Genomic DNA, 16518 nt, shown 5'->3' with positions numbered 1-16518 from the left:
GATCCCTTGCGTTCTCTCATTCCCATGGTGGCAAACCACTCACTGTTTGCTTACAGACAGTGAGCTGCATGGTGGCTGGTGCACACAGATATGCTGCACTGTGCATGGATTTTCTGATACTTTTCTTCCCCTTCGTATTTTTTTCCATTCCTTTCCTTCTAATTTAGAGCTCTAGATTAAATTCAACTTAATTAGAAGGATTATACATCTTATAAATTTAATATTTAATATGCAAGCATAAGCTTTTATTAAAAGTGTCCTAGGAGAAATGGTAATGAGCTATTGCACAATAAATAGTTGGATGGGAATGATTGTGATACAGGATTGGAACTTCTGGAGCAAGGGAGAGGTAAAGGGAATGTGGATGCTTGGGAAGCATCTCTAATGACAGCTCAAACTGCTGCTGTCATCTCTTTGTCACGTGCAGAGTGATCGATCCAAAATCAAGAGGAATTTTTCTCTAATATACACTGGAGAAAAATTTGAGGAAAGCTGCTGGGGAGGGGAGGACATGAGGAAGGGCAGGAAGATCCTTGCAAAGAGAGGAAACTGATGTAGAGTGCTGCCTGAAAGCCATGCACAGGAGTTGAGAACAGCTTACTTGCTGCTTCCTAAATGCTGGTGTAGATGTCCTGGATGCAGTTGGAGTTTTTTATTACAGTAACAATCCATGCCTCCTTCTGCCTTTGGGGGCAAGAGAGAGAGCTCAGATGTGACATGCAACAAGTCAAGAGGACACTGCTTTTTGTGCTGCCACTTCAGCTTGAGAGTTAAGGTGAAATTCATCTCTTTAAGAGTCTACAATGTGGGTGTGTTGTGAGCTGCATCTATGTTCCCACTGTAGACAACAGAGGTCTAATTAATATCATCAGCAGGATTTAAGATATGAGTCACTGGGCCACGTGTAGGTGTTTGCTCTAGGATGAGATGACTTGCACAGTAAATCCTGCATGTTGCACAGGCAAGGTCTCCATGGACCACGGGAGATCAAAGGCTATGTTTGTCCTGGTGAACAAAATGAGACCAGAGATTGCCCTTTAGCCTTGAGGACAAATGGACCAGCCTGATTCATGCTTGATAATTTTTTAGAGTGCCAACAAGTCCATCCCTCTGTATCAGGGAGCTTAACAATTAAACACTATGGGCAGTGTGGGCTCATGCTCGTTAGCATACCAAGTCCCATTTCATTTCCTGGGAGGGATGAATTGCTCCAACACCAGTGTCTGCACAGAAGGCACTCAGATGAATTTTACTTCTCTTCTTGGCAAATGATCTGTTTCAGAAGGGGATCATTTTGCCGTCCTGTTGCCATCCATATCTGTTAGAGCTGTGTGACCTGGATGGCCACTGTCCCCATAGCAGCTCCTAATGGCTTATGGTTATTATCCATTGGCTAATACACGTAACTATGCCTTCTGGTAACAAACACATAGCATTGCTAGGAGTTGTGCAACCTACTTGGGTGTCCAAACATAGCTAAATCAAGGTATGACTGAGTAAATAGTGTGGTGAGATGCAGTGGTCCATTGGTAGATAATTTTAGAATGAGGTATCAAGGCGGGAAAAAAAGATACCAGCGTGCAATTCATAGAATCATAGATTCATTTGTATTGGAAGGGACACTTAAAGGCCATCTACTCCAATCCCCTGCAATGAACAGGAACACTTGCAGTTAGATCCGGTTGCTCAGAGCCTGGTCCAGGTTCATGGAATAGGGAGCACTGGGAAATGCATGGAAGAATGTAGTGGAAGGCTGGGAGCTAAGTGATGGAGGAATGAGTTTTGGTGTATATGCATGTAGCCTAGTAAAGAATCGGACCCATCATGGAACATGAGTCAGCTGAGACAGGGAAACATCCGACTGATGGTTTTGTAACTGGCAGACATTTTGGTTAAACACTATGGTTTTAAATACTAATGAGAAGAGCAGACATCTTTCTGGAGAATGAACTCAATCCAAGGATTCAGAGAGGATGGATCCCATTAGGGTGTTCCTATTGCACTTCACATCTATGCTTTCAGGGTCCAGACTCTTACCATGCTAACTCCTTTCCTTTTCAGAAGGAAACGGATTTTCTCAGTTGCTTTTCCCTAACCAGATTGAATCACATCCAACACTACCTTTATGTATTTCTATTAGGGACACAGTTCAGTGAGCATGGTAGCAAGGGGTTGGTGGTTTGTCTGTATGTTAGTGGTCTTTTACAGCTGTAATGATTCTGTGATTCTGTATGCAAAAATGCTCCCTGGAGGATGGCTGTACTTGCCCATCCTGAGTTTTCATCTCAACTCCCAATCAATGCACGTGATTTTTAATTGACTGACACCAGTGGCTGCACAGGCTGTAGGCAAATCTTCCGCTTACAGTAGTATCAAACCAGACTTCAGGGCTGGTGCAAAGCAACACCCCAGTGAGCCTGCCTTTGACAAGAAGGGAATTAAGTTGCCGTATAAATATGCAATTTTAGGCCCCCTGGATTTATGAAATGGAGCTGGCAAATAGCTGGAGCTATCTCTGCTTGTTCTGGTCAGCAAACAGTGCAGCTTGGCCACAGATGGCCCCCCATGCCTGATATTTGTAATTACAAGCAGAGATTATGCAGAAAGTAGATGGAATCAGCTATGAACACCTAACAGATAGTAGGAGAGCTTAGGCACTGGCTGGTTCTTCACTGCTGGAGGCAGAGATAACACCAAGATATGTGATCAGTCCTGGAGTGCATATGTCAAACGTACGGGAATCCTGATAGTGGTATTAAAACTGAGGGGAAGGAAAAGGGGAGAAACATATGATTAACATTTTTGATGCATGCCCAGGGCAAACACAGAGTGCTAATGAATACTGGTGTAGCAGAAAATCTTTCTCAATGTCCTCTGCCCTGGACAGCCTCACAGTAAGGCAAGATTTAACTCAGCTAGTACAGCTAGAATGGAGCCTTTAAGGGGGTGTTGCAGGAGGATAGGGGGAGGGAAAACTCCCATTTTTGGATCTTTTTTTTCCCACACATTGTGTTGATAAGTTAAAGAGATTATGTTACAGCTTGAGTTGGGTGCTTGGTGCCAATAGCTCTGCCAGCTACCAGCTTCTGTCTTTGTGACAAGCAGTATTTCCCTCATCCCCTTGAGGAGCATAATGAGGTGTTTGTTCTTCCTCACACCCCACAAGTAAAGCAAGGCCAAATCCCTAGAGTAGTTATATTGGAACAGGCTGCTCAGGAAGGTGATGGAATCATCATCCCTGGAAATGTTGAAGAAAAGGGTAAATGTGGCACTGAGGGATGTGATTTAGTGGGCGTGGTGGGGATGGATTGATGGTTGGACTAGATGATTTTAGTGGTCTTTTCTAACCTAATGTAAGCTGATCCTGCAAATATTCAGGAGTTTTTGAACAACTGAATTTAACAGTATTGGTAGGAAAAGAGACGTCCAAAGCTTTCCACAACCTGTCTGCTATGGTTGCTGAGGTTTTTGTGGTCACTTGAAAGAACAAGGCTGTGTGGATCAGGTACCGAACACAGAGCAGAAAGGTGCTCTCATGTTTTTCTGCCGTTGGGACATAAGGGTATAAATAATGGAGACCTAAGTAATGCCTCTGTTGGTATCCAGTGTAAGAGGGCTGCACTGAAAATAGTGCCTCCGAATTTATTATGTTGGTCCATAAAGACAGAGGCAGATGGTGGTGGTATAGCAGTAGAGGTTGAACCTTCTCATGAATATTCTGTTATGTTTTGTTGCTGTGTGATAGATGACAGCAGAGAGGCACTCTGACAAAATAGTGTCTGACATGGAGGTGTGAAACAAAGATGTCACTGAATTCCTCCATGTGAAAAATATTGCATCCATTGATATTCATTGACACTTGATAAATGTTTATAGAGTCCAAACAGTGGATGTGAGCACAGTGAGGTGATGGGTGGTGCATTTCAGCAATGATGTTGTCATAGTAGCTGTGAAACCATGGGTCACCTCCACTGGTACAGGTATTTATGAGAGCAGCATGCCTGCTGCTGTTCATCTCTGGTGAAAATGCATAGCTAATGGTGGTGACAGTGTTGAAAAATAGTGTTTTGTAGCTGAGAATTTGCTTCGTCAGTGTTATTTTGCTCTTTGTATATGTTGTAGTTCCCATGGAAATAAATAGGAGGCATTACTTATGGAGCAACCTACATACCTCATGGTACACTTCCTTCTGCAGGCAGCAGAAAATTCCGCTTTCCCCTTCTTGTCTCTATTTCCTTTGCAGTGGATTAGAAATTGGCAAAAGAAAATGAGGGAAAAAGGGGGAGGACTGTTTGGTTCTTCGGGTCCAAACTGTTTGCAGCTTCCTGCATCGTCTTTTTATGAATGTATCCAAACAAGAAAACAGGAGCTGATGATTCAATAATGTGCAGGGCTGGGAGACAATGGGGAAAGAAAAACAACAAGGCAAAGAGAGTTTTAATAACCATTAATTGAGGCTGTAATTAAATCTTGGTTTCTGTTTGGAAAACAAGAATCTCATTTTGTGTGTGTGGCTCTGCTTCCCACCACATCTGCACCCATATTTTCTTGTGGGCAATTACTGAGCATGCTGTGAGCTGATTAGCAAATACAGGTGTGACAGGCACTGTCTCCTGGAGAGGAAAAAGGAGGAGGAGAATTGGGTTTGAGGAGCTTATTGCTAAAGGTGGAACCAGCTCTATGCAAGAGGAAAGCAGGAACCTGCAGACAAGTATGGGGCCAACCTGATCCTTCTTTGGTGCTTGATAGGGATGAGGGAAGGCTGCAGAAGGGAGAAGATTGTGGGGGTGCATACCTGGTCCCAGTGATTTCAGGTAGTATGTTGGTTTGGAGGAGGAATTCCACCTCTGTGGATAGGCTGAGCATCAGCACAGTAGTTGTTCTTGTATGTCCATACATGTCCTTGTCCTTTGGGCTCTGGCCTTGTGCTGTATGACTAGACCTTCAGTGTTGCCTGTGAGGGTGCTGGTGGCATTGGTCAAAGCTCTGTCAGGGACTCTGCTAGCACATGTGCTTGTATGTGCTTAATCTCAGCAGTGGATACTTCTATAAGGGGATGAGGAGCTCACAAGAAGCAGAAGCTCCAGATCACATGGAGAACCATGTCAGCAGTGGGCTAACATATGTATCTGGCCAGACACTGGGAGACAGAAACAGGCATATTGTCTCCCACTAACAGTCTGTCTTAGAGAGTAGAATACAGCATCTCAGTTGGAACTGCTGTTTTGCTTTTCTTCCCTCTGCTCTCCCAAACTAATGAAATTCGAGTAATGATGGAGGAAAACTCCTTTGCATCAGGACCAGGCATTCTGTGAGACTAACGCAGTGTTTCACCCTCTCAGAATGTGCTCGTAGGGATCATTTCTTCTTGTTTATTAAGAAGTATGGCAGTAATATTACTGTGGCCATTGCCTCAGTTCCTGTCACCTCCTTGCTTTAGTTCTACCCACTAATTGACAGGAGCTAAGCATAGGTGTTGCTCCCAGTCTCTGCTAGACTATGACCAGGCAGAAGGGCTGCATTTGACCTTCATTTAAATTCCAGAAGCACCACTCACTTAGCAGTATCTCCTGCCATCAATAAACCAATGCAAACAGGGATAAGTCAGATAAAGCTAAAGTAGGTCACTTCTGCAGCACAATGACATCCAGATCGGGTTATTCCTTCCACAGCCCTAGATGTTAACTCTCTCTTCTATCACAGCATTTCTTTTCTCTTCCTCCTTTTTGTTTTAGGTTGCTGGGGGTCAAGGCAGGATGATCAGGATGGTTCCTCACTACAAGAAAGACACTGAGGCCTTCGAGCATGTCCAGAAAAGGGCAACAAAGCTGTGAAGGGTCTGGAGAACAAGTCTTGTGGGGAATGGCTGAGGGAACTGGGGTTGTTCTGTCTGGAGAAGATGAGGCTCTGGTGAGACCTTATTGCTCTCTATAACTGCCTGAAAGGAGGTTGTGGTGAGGTGCATGTCGGCCTCCTCTCGTAGGTAACAGCAACAGGATGAGAGGTGACAGCCTTAAGTTATGCCAGGGGAAGTTCAGGTTGGCCATGAGGAAAAATCTCTTCTTTCTCAGAGAGGTGGTGGTTGAACAGCGTCCCTGGAGGTGTTCAAGAAATGTGGAGATGCAGCACTGAGGGACATGGTTAGTGGCCATGGTGGGGATGGGTTGATGGTTGGGCTAGATAATTTTAGTCATCTTTTCCACCCTTAATGATTCTATGATATGAAGCTCTCCTCACAACTCTATCATGCATCAGAGAGCATCAGGAGATTGTTCTGCAGCTGTACATTGGATGAGTTCATGGAGGACTTGAATATGATCATTCTCCATACTTCGTGCTTTTCTATCAATTAAAATCTTAGAAAACCTTATGCAGATGGTAGAAGAAAGCTTGCTTGGCTCCTCTCAAGGACAATTCCCTTAATACTGGATAACCTTCAAGCCTCAATGTTGACTTAGAGCCACAAACTACCTCTGGTAGTGAGAGAAGTTTACAGTCCAAGTTGCCTATTCTATCTCTGGCTTCTTCACTGAGAACCCCTAAGACACATGCAGACCTAATTTTTAGTGAGCTCTTTTTAGAAAAAGTCTTCCATTTTGCTGTGTCAGTCACTGGGACAGCTACCTTGGATTGTTTATCCAGGGTTGTGCTCTTAATGAGCATGCAGGCTTTTAGGTCCAGCAAGCTAGAATAAAATAATTTCTGCCAAAACAATGTAAAAATACATATGTGTATTCAATAGATATTTTAAATATTTGTAGGAAGTCCCAAAGGTAAGAAGGAATTGGGAAGAAAGCTGACTACTTTGTCCATTTACCCAGCCTGCTTCACCTCTGTGAACTGAGTTAGCAGACATCACTCACTACAAAGTAAGGGGAAGAAGCTAGTATGCTCCTTTGGGATGGTTTGAGCAAAGTATGGAAAGCCCTGAAGCTGCTGCATGAGAAGGTGCCCTGTTCATTGAGAGGCTGACCCTGCAGGTAAAGGAATGAACAGGGAAACTTCAGCTATTGGTTTCTTAAGCCTTTCCCTGCATGACCCTGATGTTATGTACAACACATGTCCTGGTAGACCAGACATGCGGGTGAGGAGGAAGGGCTGTTATGGATCAATCATCTGAGTTTCAAAGGCAGGGGAAGAGCAGGAAGGCTCTGGTCCTTGCCTTTGTGAGCTAGTATGGGATTTTCTCTCCCATTTTCAAGCAGCGGTGATTTCTGGCACTCCCAGAAGATGGGTGCCTACTGAACAGGATTGATCTTCAGCACAGATGAATTTCTTGCTTTGGCTTATTTTCCCCTTATAGAAGTCATCCTAATTTCTGTTCCATTTTCTTTATTTTTTCTTTTTTTTTTTTTCTTTTCTTTCTTAAACTGCTTATCTTCCCATTGTATGTTGCCATCCCAGCTGTCCTAGCATCCAGGAGAACTGGTGAAACTCAAAACATCTTCCTTTTTTTGTGTGCAAAGTCCCTCTTCCACTTAGATGGGCTCCTGGGCTGGCAGAAATGCTACAGCCAAAGGCATATAAGAGAGATGTGGTTGGCTTTACATCTCATTCCCTCTGCTTCCTTGGCTTGGTGACTCAGCAACCAGCTGCACAGGAATTAGTTGTCTGACCAGCTGTCTGAAGCCTCTGTCGAAGCTCCAGATCTGTTTGCTAGTGGAGGTCAAGTGACTTGTGTAGGGAGTTGGGACATGAATTCTTCCATGGTATTACATGCCAAATCCTGACCATCAAATCTCAATCTTATGGCTCAAATCTCTGTCACTGGATCTCCATCCAGGCCTGCTGCTCTCACTACATTTACCATTTTGAAACACCCCAGGAGGCAGCCTTGTCCTGCCACATCCCGTATTTGGTGCTATTTCATCTGTTTCTCTTCTCTCCAATGTTGTTTGGGAATCAGGCTTTGCTGGCAGCCCTCAGCAAGGCACGTGTCCAGTCTGGCAAAAAAGCGTCCTCCGGAAGCTCTCCCATTTTCCATGTATGTTAATATGACCCTAATGGCCTCATTAGTTTTAATTTGTTTGGCCACCAGATTTAGATGAGAGAGACCTATTCCGGTGATAACGCCAGACCTGGAGAGAGTAAACAGTGACTAATTAATGCAATTAAAGTTATTACTGAGGGTGGTTATTGAGGAGGAGGCTGGTGCTGGAAGGCACAATTTCATGCACCTGGCCACAGCCGTTGCTTCACAGCTTTTGTCCTACAGAAACTCAGAGATGGTGAACAGCATCTGCAACCTACCCTGGAGGGAGGTCAAAGATATGTCTCAGAAATGTCTGGCACAGGGACAACACATCAGTTAGCACAGTGAGTACAGAAATGTCAGGGTAGATCCAAGGGAGGCTGACAGAGGGCAATGTCTCACTGCCCAATTTCACAGGGGTTCAGAGCAGTCAGTTCAGTTGGCTCTGAGGGCAACAAACCGCACAAGCTTGTGCCAGATGGCATCATCTGTGTCAGCATGAATGGAGGGAATTTGCACCTTCAGGCGCAAACATAGGTGAGGATGAAGGAGTCCTAACGGGGATGAAGTGCTGTATATGCCAATGCGTGTTTTTAACTTTAAACATTATTTCCAGTGGAAAAATAGTATCAGATGGCTTTTTATATCTCTGCTCTGCTACAGTCCTCGGAGACCTTTCTTTGGATAAAAAATTGAAAAACAGCTAAGTTAAAATTTTCTCTGATGGAAGTGGAGAAAACAGAGCAAAGAGTGGATGTACTGGGATCCCAGAAGGGTCAAAAAAGAAGGAAAGTCTCCCCAAAACACTGATAGCCTATCCTGGCTTCCATTCTTACAACAGAGAAAAGAAACATCCTTCCCTTTGTCCCATGATGTCCTGCCCATCAACACTTCAACTGTGGGTACATGTGAAACCTCCTTCCTCATGGTATCTGTTCCCAAATCACCACAACTATTGAACGCCTGAACTATATCACAGAACATCGTCTCACCCTTGGCTCCACTTCTGAGTTCCTATTCACTGATTTCATCTGATATTAAATGCTTCTTTGCTTTCACAAGTGGAGAACAAGCCTCTGTGAGGCACTTCAGGGAAATTCCTTTCCTCTCCAGGAAGCAACAGTCACCAGTGCCAGGAGAGAAGCAGGGCATTCCTCTGTGCCAGTGTGCATGCATTTCAACTGTGTGTTCTGCATTGCCTCATTCATGGCTGGCTGCAATAAGCAATGTATATTTAGCATACAGCATACTCATCTGGCAAGGGCATCTCTGAGTCATGGGAAGAAAGGGTTGAGTACCACTGAGTAGAGCTTTTCCTCATTTGGGAGATGGGGAAAAGATAGACTTCGTGCACCAGAATTTGTCAGTGTGTCCTCAATGAAGATACTATCAGTTAAGTAGAAATCAGGTATTTTTTTTGCAAGCTCAGGCTCAGTAATGATATGGATTACCATACACTTAGGCGTGCATGCAGCTTGAGTTCATGAAACAAATAAAGAGGTGAGTGTACATATGAATGTGCAAGCATTTGTGTGGATCCAAGCTCTTATAATGCAGGGGGGGGAGGGAGGGGGGGAATTTACTGCCCTGGTCCCCACCTACAGGTTTAGGGATCCAGGGCTCAGGGACATGAGAAACACTAGAATCCTGGCTGCCAATGAAGACCAAGGCAAAAAACTCATTCAGTACCTCAGCCTTCTCTTCATCTGTTCAAGCCACTTTGGATGTGAGGGCAATCTGGCTGTGACATTGGTTCCTCCATTGATTGCCAGGATTGATTTGGCTGATTTGGCTGGCTAGGCAGGTGTCCCCTTCCTCCTTTTACTATCAGAACAAGATGTGCATCATTTGAGCAGTACAAAAGTATCCCTATAGAGCATAGAATGATAGAATCATTAAGGTTTGAATGATAGAATCATTAAGGTTAGAAAGACCACTAAAATCATCTAGTCCAACCATCAACCCACCCCCACTAAATAATGTCCCTCAGTGCCACATCTCCACATTTCTTGAACACCTCCAGGGATGGTGGCTGCACCACCTCCCTGGGCAGCCTATTCCAATGCCTCTCCACTCCTTCTGAGAAGAAATTTTTCCTAATATCCAACCTGAATCTCCCCTGGCACAACTTAAGGCCATTCCCTCTCTTATTAAATACTGTTGATACCCAAGGGTTACCCTTGTCCAGTGCCCAAGCACAGCTGCCTAGCCAGATACCATTACAGTCTTTATCTCAACTACTTTCAAGGATAGAAATAAGAACTCTTACAGAGGCAACAACAGTCTCCTTGTTCTCATTAGGTTGTAGTTACCTTCATTAGCTGTCTGAAACACAGCACGGAGTAGATCAACCCATGCAGTGTACAGATCAGCTAACACAGGCCTGGTGGATTCATAACAGCCCATAATCCTGGTGAGATGAACATCTGAAAAGACTGACGCTGAATTCATCTGAGATGGTTGTCTAGACTCCTGCTTTAGTGAGAGAAAAACAGGTGCTTTCAGAGCATGATTAATCTCATTCTAAAGTAGACATCTCAAATAGGTCAGATGACTCATGCCCTGGCAGGGCTTATTTCTCTCTGCAGACTATAAAGGGAGGTGAAGGTGACTAGCTTAGTGGCAGACGGTCAGTGTGGTAGACATCTAACACTAGGAAAGATGAATCCCTTTCCATGAGGCGAATCAAAGCACTGGACTTTGAACTCTACAAGAAGGGGGCTAAAATCGTCTGGACAGTCAAAGCTACTCAGAAGGGTTGTGGAGGGAGGTGTGTCAAGCCAAAGAACAAAATCTTTTTATGTACATGTTGCCTGGCAATTATAGTACCAAGAACTGTAGTTTCAGTGCGGAAAGGAGGAAAACTAAGAAAGAAGGTGAAGCAGAGAAGACCATGATGGAGGCTGCATAGTGCTCTAAAAAGGCTGGGCATTTTGCATCTTCACCATGACTGTCAAAGAGGAGCAAGGAGAGGGACAGAACTGCAGTGTTATAGTGAGCAGGATGGAAATATTTTGAGGTTGCAAATCCATCTTTTTCCTCCATATTCAGTGCTTCTGCTATTCTTCAATACCAGTCCATGTGATGTAATAAAAAGCTATACCAGGACACCAGGAATGAGGGACAATGACCTTTCAACTTGGTCCTGTTTAACAACTGGTCTGCTCTTTCTGGGGATACAAACTCACATCTGGGACAACAAAATGTGCTGACCACGTTGGTTGTTTCTGAAAAATAACAGGTCAGGTACACTTGGCATCTGAGTCTCCTTCTTACTGATTTGCTGGAGAATGGGTGGGTCACCATAAGGTCTTGAAATGTCCATACTCTCTCTGCACATCTGAAAGTCTTTTCCATGTAAGAAGTTTTCCTGTCTGTTTGCAACTGATCTGTTTGCAGACAAACTAGTTTGTGGTTCAACTCTGGAGCTTCTCCATGGTCCCCAGCTCAGAAGCACGCAGCCACTCCTGCTGGACAGGATCTCAGCTCAGCTATGCTCAGTATGCAGGAGTGCAGTGAGATGTTTTTGGGCCAGGTCTGTTCCAACAGCAAACCATGGCTGCTGCCAAGAAATCAGCTCTAGCAGCTTTCTGGACCATATGGGAGCCTTCTGGGTTGTCTCTGAGGGATATCCTTGGACTTCAGAGGATTAAAATTCCTTCCATCCTCTGGACTTCAGTGAGAATTCATAGGAGGGAGGCTGGGGGTTGGACCCCTGTGTATACTCGGGGCTAGAGAATTCAGTGTGAACCACAAAATCAGGGGTTTCATATACCACATCCCATAGATATTTACTCTAAATTCCTCTCAGCTCATATTAGGCTTTAGAATCTCATTTTCTCGGTGATGGGAAAAGATATGGCGAAGATCTTCCCTGCTAGCTTGTGGGGTTATTGAGTGGGATGGCTCTGCTCCAAGAATACTCCTATTTCTCTTACTGCTTGGCAGAGGAACAAGTAAGAATATCCTCTCTTTTCAACACCTGAGCATCCTTCCCCACAGAAGCCCAGCCCTGCTGTTGTCTGGGCACATGTCCCTTTTGGAAGATCTGTTTGCTTCCCAGGAGCCTCCTTCTCCCAGGAGGAAGCCCATCCCTTTGAGCAGAATTGTTGATTAGTTAAAAATACCTTTTATTTTTAATATGTTTTTAAATGTTTAAGTGCATTGCACTTGGACAGTAATTGCAGTTCGTACTGAGCAGTCATCATGTCAGCTGTCACAATAACAAACTGCTTAATAGATGTACACTGATGGGCTGTTGCCAGAGCTCTGGGGAGACAAAAGCTTTGGCTCCAAGGGAGATGTCATTCTTTGCTTGACAAGATCTAAACAGTCAAAAGGGCTGGCTGCTCCTAATGTCAAAGCATGCCCAGAACTTCCCTTGGGCCTTTCTCTGCTTCTTCCTGACGTATGACCCAAGTTCCATCTTTGCTGGCTATATGCTTCACAAATGCTGCTCTCTATTTTCTCTTTCCTTTCCACTCCATCTCCCTCATGTCTTGTTGATCCTTTTTATTTTCTTACAACCGAAGGTGAGCATGAGTTCAAGGCACTGTGTGTGTGTGTGCTGAGTTGGAGACACTGTTCTTAAGATGATGTGAACAGCTCACAGTATCTCCTTTAGACACTGGCAAAGTGGCACTGTGGAGCTAAAGTTCCCTTTCTACCCTCCCATGTTTGAAGGATGCTGGGAACAACTCTTCCTCTGGGAAAGGCTGTTGTGGAAAAAAAGAAGGAATTAAAGATTAGAGAGTGCTCAAGTCATGCTAGAATTGTCATTCAAACTAATTACCTGAACTAACCAACCCTGCAGGTGAGATTTCAGCTGAGGAAGTTGTAAGGATTAATATACAGAAAATTAGCTGCCAGTGGAAATGTTAAAATTGGAAGTGAATCTTGCTGCTGAGGCCAAGGATGTGCCCACTCTTTGTGATCTGAAGTGGGCTGTGAAGTTTCCTCATCCAGAGTGGCTCTGAATCAAACATGGGGTAAATTTGATGGAATCGCAGAGTCATTGAGGTTAGGAAAGACCTTTAAGACCATTTAGACCAACCGTCAGACCATACCAATAATGCCCACTAACCATGTTCCTCAGTGCCACACCTACACGTTCCTTGAACACCACCACAGACAGTGACTCCTGGGAAGCCTGTTCCAATACCTCATCACCCTTTCAGAGTAGAATTTTTTCCTAATATCCAAGATATGAGTTCCACTCCCCAGCATTAAAACCAATCCTAATGACCAAAGTAACTCCCAACAGGGTGCTCAGCATCTCATTGCTATCCTGCATTGCACCATGTGGAATGGCAGTGCAGAAGGCCTTAACTAGAAACTTATGGTGCATAACTTAGAAATATGAGAACACACGCTTCAAGGGCTGGTGTAGCTCACCACACTGTGCCACTGTATTTGGACCATTATGGTGAATGTAGAAAATCTTGGAGATTTTACTTGAAATGATTAGAATCAGAGAGTGCTCAGTAGAGATGTGAGGTTGAGATGACAGGTTTGTGGCAGGGTGAGAGGGATCTGCCCAGTCATGACATCAGCAGCACCAGATCTATACATCTATACAGCAACATGCAGACATGACCCAAGGAACTGCTCCCTCCAGGGCTTGTGAGCATGGTGGCCAGGAGTACAGTCCATATCCTGTACACACACTGTCTTCTTATCTAGTCCTTGTGTAAGGGAAGGAATTCTGAGCATGTCTGAAATTCTTTAGCAGAACTAAGGACAAGGGGCAAAGTTCTTTGTGATGTCTGTTGGCTATGGAAAAATACACATCCCATATCCTAAGTGTTACTGGGACTGGCTGCACTGGGAAAAGAATTGGATCAAGTTAGACGAGTTAGAAAAAACAAGCAGGAAGAGGGAGGAAAAGGGATATTTTATGCCATTCTACAAGGTCTGAGATGTGCCACTCTCAAGCAAGCCATCTGAATGCCACTGTCCCTCTGCAGCCTTAGCTACTGGAGCCACAGACCTGTGCAAGCAAGAATTGCAAGTCCTTTATTAAGATGTAGTCTGAGGGCTTGAGTGCCTTTGACAAGTCTTCATGCAGGGAACACACAGTAGCTGCCTGGTTTTGCCTAGATGCACGATGGAGGTGGCTGGAGAAGGAGAGATGTCCCCTGTCACACCTGAAGGGACATGCTGGGCACCGCACACTTGTTCTGACAGCTGATCTCCTGCCTCCCCTCTTTCCCTCTTCACACAGCGAAAAATTTTGCAAAGCATGGCACACTGTGGAAAATGACATTTGCTGACCTTACAGTGGTTATCGTGTCATCAGGGTAGGGAAGAAAGGAGCCTGTACCTTCAAAGCAGGGCTGCAAAGGTCAACAGGGAAACAGAAAATGAAAATGCTTGTTGGAACTGCAAGATGTGAAGTGCTTGCTTTCTTCAAATACTTCAGCTAATGAGCAGGAATGTTGTTGTTTTGTTTGAAAATTGGCCCTGGAGAGGTATTTTCTGCAGCATCACCAGTCAGTGCATTGCAGGAGTTCCTATGATTACCCACAAGTCTATGAGTCCTGATGAGATTCATCCCAGAGTCCTGAGGGAATTTGCTGATGTGGTCAGCAAGCCACTTTCTGATATTTGAAAAGTCGTGGCAATCAGGTGAAGTCCCTGCTGACTGGAAAAAAAGAAACATCGTATCAAATTTTAAAAAGGGTAAAAAAGATAATCCTGAGAACTACTAACCTGTCAATCTCACCTCTATGCCAGGGAAGATCATGAAAGAACTGGCTGCAGGATCGAGTCCAGAGAGTGGCAGTCAATGGCTCAATAGCTGTATGGTAAATGGTGAGGAGTGGTGTCCTCCAGGGGTCAGTGCTGGGGCCAATACTTTTTAATATCTTCATCAATGACATTGACAGTGGGGTTGAGTGCACCCTCCAGAAAGGGAGCTGCAGGAGAAAAGGGGGCAGAATTTCTAGCAGTGTCTGTAGTGATAAAACAAAGGGAAACGGTTTCAAACTCAGAGGGTAGATTTAGCTTAGATATATGGAAAAAATATTTTACAGTGAGGTTGGTGAGGCACTGGAACAGGTTTCCCAGTGATGTGGTTGATGGCCTGTCCCTGTAGACTTTCAAGTGAGCTTGGATCAGGCCCTGGGCAACCTGATCTAGCTGTGGTGTCCCTGTTTGCAGGGGAGTTGGACTAGATGGCCTTAAGAGATCCCTTACCAACTCCAAGGCTACTGTGATTCCATGATTCTATGAGCTCTCCTCCCTTCCAAGGGTTGAAGGCTCGGGAAGCTCAAGTGAGCGCCTCAGTTTAAGTCTGCCATTGATGTTTCAGAGAGGAGCAGATGCTGCCCTCCCTCTGCAGCTGGGAAGCGGAGACGTACAAGTTGAGTGACTTTACCCAAGTTTCAGAGTGGAGTCAGGAATAGAAGCAATGTCCCTTGGCCCTTTTGGGGATGAATCATCCTTGTAAATCCTCTTGCCTTGACTGATCTGGTAAATATAGGGTGTGAGAAAGGGTGATTAAGTGACTTATCTGAAGTCACATGTGGCATTTATGGGATTTGGACACAATCCTAAACCGGCTCCACTTCTTTAACCATGATGCTTTCTCTTCTGTAGCTGTGACCCTGCAAGCGTGCAAACACCATCATGTATTACAGCAGCAGAAAATAAATTCACAGCCAGCCTGGAAAATCAACTCCCTAAGGAAATACAAGATTAATCCCATATGGGAGAAGATGCAATCTAAAGCAGATTGTTAATTAATTATTATTATCTTAACCAACCCAAGTATGGAGCCAGGGACACAAGTAAGGTTACAATTTTTGACAGATGCAGATTGGTTTCTTGCAGGATCCACACCAGACAGAGCAGCTAATCCCTTTCACAAAGGTAAAATTGTTAATCTGATTTGCATGCCTGGCTGGCTGCTTTTGTCCTGCCGATTAGTTTAGAAGTCACTAGCCGGTGACAAATAAATGAGAAGTTCTGACTGGGCTTCATCCTGAAATGAATTTTTGATTGACTTCAGAAACCATCTCCCTGGGGCCATTCTCTGCCTTCTGAAACAACCTGAACTGAAAGGAGAGGAAGGAGATGGGTGGGGCTGGGGGTGAGGAAAGAAATGTGACAAAAGGCAGCTATTAATTAAGGTCCAGGAGCACATCTGAAGGAACTGACAGGTGGTAGCCAGCTTTAGTACCTTGTAAGTCAACTCATTAAACACCAGCCTTTGCTTGCATTTGTAATAATTTGCAAAGAGAGTGGTTGAGTTTTTTCTCCAGGGAAAGCTGACCTGCTCTGCATTATGTTTAAAACATACAGCGATGCTCAAACTGAGACTGAAATCCACGCCTGTTAAGCCGAAAGGCAAAGTTTGGTCTGCTAAAGTATGAGTCTGTTATGACCAAGAACAGCCTTTTGTCTTAGGATCTTTCCTTTTGCTGGTGGAAGTTGGTGTTTATTAAAATTTTGTCTTTTAGCCCCAGGAAAATTATTGTATGAAAGGAGTTGTTGAGTCTCAGGTTATCTTTGAAAATTGTTGAATTCACAGTGGAGGATAAGTT

This window comes from Centrocercus urophasianus, unplaced genomic scaffold (genome assembly GCF_019232065.1).
Source record: "Centrocercus urophasianus isolate 14NV4802_14NV808 unplaced genomic scaffold, USGS_Curo_1.0 seq_15, whole genome shotgun sequence".
Taxonomy (NCBI): Eukaryota; Metazoa; Chordata; class Aves; order Galliformes; family Phasianidae; genus Centrocercus; species Centrocercus urophasianus.
Note: the sequence above shows the minus strand (reverse complement) of the source record.